This window comes from Rhagoletis pomonella, unplaced genomic scaffold (genome assembly GCF_013731165.1).
Source record: "Rhagoletis pomonella isolate Grant_MI unplaced genomic scaffold, Rhpom_1.0 Rhpom_scaffold_00015, whole genome shotgun sequence".
Classification (NCBI taxonomy): Eukaryota; Metazoa; Arthropoda; class Insecta; order Diptera; family Tephritidae; genus Rhagoletis; species Rhagoletis pomonella.
Window position 1 is genome coordinate 3135766 of NW_023458569.1, and position 2447 is coordinate 3138212.

The window sequence follows — 2447 nt, forward strand, 5'->3', positions numbered from 1 at the left end:
TAGCTATATGCGGTGATATAGCGGAGATGTTTCACCGCATCCGCATATCCGGGACACCGACATGCATGCTCAGCGATTTTTGTGGTGCGATGAAGATGATGATCCCCAGCATCCAAGTATTTATGTCATGCAAGCGTTGTTATGTAGCTGCGTATTTGTACCCGGCGATGCGGCATGCAGGCGCGCTTGCATCCCAAGCTAGCTCGTCGGTTGGGGGGGTTGTCATTTCCGCCTGCCTTGGTAGTCGCTACACAAACAAAAAGTTAATCGTGCCTGGTGATACGGAGAAATACTAGTGCGGATGGTCACAAATAACAAAGAGAAATAAGAAGATGAGCAAGAGAAAGCACTACAGATAAATGGTCCAGTCCCGTCATGTCAGGTGGAGTCATCCCACCCTTCTTCTGCGTGAACTCCACGCAAAACCTTGGGCGTTGTCATGACTCCTCACCTTCTTACAACGCCCCCTAAGCCTGACACACGTCCGTCTAACAATCAGTCAGTCATTTCACCTCAGTTGTCGTTGCGTCTTCACACTCCCTCTTCCCCTCTGTTGCACAAGTGCAACACCCACACCAAAAACCTGTGCCTAGCACTCCATTACTCAGCTGAATTCCTATCCAAAACAAACAAAAAAATTTCACTTCATATTTCTTCTTTTCTATCTTAGCTCTACAATTCACAACTTTATTATTTCCTTTCTTTGTTTTTGTATAAGTGCTTAAGAGTATACCCTAATGCTAACTAATTTCTAATGGGCTAACTATTACATAAATATTTATAGTATCTCCTACTTTGACCTTAGTTTACTGCACTTAATCTAATGGTTTTCAATTACTCCATTAACAGTGAAACCTACGTAATCTTATATATTCGTGCCTATTACCTATGTCCACATTAATCCTAACTCAATATTTTCAATACTTCTAAACTCCGCTTTAGTTTTTAATAATTCACAAAGAAAAAAAAACGTGATAAGAATGTATCTGCCTACCCAAATACATATATACCGGGTAATTGAATGTATGTTTGTACTTATGTATATATTAAATATGTATGTACGCTATAGTAACAAGAGAAATCAATTTAAATCGTACTCACCTTGGTCTCCAGCGATGATGGTACCAGCATGCTGTCGAGAACCTGTGTGGAGTTAGAGAATTTCCTACAAATGGTCATACATACATATTCACTCCCTCAGCCTATGCTCTGAGTTCTTTACCTACTGCCCTACTCACAGTATTATCACACGCTCGTGGTTCGGGGCATCGAGCGGGTCATAGTACTGCGCGGAAACCTTAATTATAAGCCAAAAATGCGGTATAAATAAAAATTACTACTTAAAAAACTAAAATTTAATACTAATCATAAATTGCCCGTAAAAAAACCCAAGAAAGTGCTGTGCCGTCTAAAACGGGGATTAGAAAAAGAGCGAAAAATATAAATTGTGTACTTATGTATGAGCAAATACATACGGGCGTACGTACATATGCATATGCATATATTCATCAGGGTATGTATGTGCGTATGTATGTGCTTATATATGTACACCTATAAACCTATGTACATACATAAGTCAACATGCGGTTGATATAAAAAGGTGGTACTGTGGAAACTAAACAGAAAATAAAACTGAGTACCAGCAAAAAGCATTTGAATCAGTGATCCTAAGTACTTATATATTACTCAGACGTGATACTATCGAAAAGTTATGTGAAAAATGCGAATTTCCCTAAAAAAGCAAATACCTGGCATACATATATTTTACTTATCCAACTAAAAAAACGGAATTAAAAAAACAAAGGAATGCGGCTATGTAAGAAAAAGGTAACTAAAATTCTAAATACAAATTAAGAGAGCTCCAAATATCTATGCTAATGACCATAACAAAACAAAAACTAAGAGAGCTGATCGCTGGGTTTTCGGCGCTGCTGCTGGTCAGTGGCGTAGGCGTAGCACCCCACTTATGTATGCTCCCGCGGCGCTGCTACTGTTGTCTCGTCTCTTTCTGTTGTTAACATTCCTTTCCCAGCGGCTGTAGGCCTGCTACCACTGGAGTGGCGTCGATGTTGATGTTGTTGGCTGTGATGTGATGTGATCCGTGAATAGTGTGCTGTGCGATTGATGTGATGTATGTATGTAGGTGGCTTTTGTTCCCTTGGTGCAAGTATACAGGTGTCGCTAGTACGTGCGGATGTGTGATAATGTGCTTCCTGTAGCTCGAGGCTAGTGGCAGAGATCTTCACTGTAGGCTCGTGTGAACGTGTGCTTAGGTTTTTTCTTTGTTTGTTTAATTGTAGCTTTGAGTCCGGTTCCTGTGTGGAGATCGTTGAGATTGACGCAGATTTCTCAAAATCGTGGCTTTTTCAGGTGACAAGCGAGTGGAGGTCCTTTCGCTTGCATTAATAAATGTGCCGGCGACCTGGAAGAAAAACAAAACTCTCACT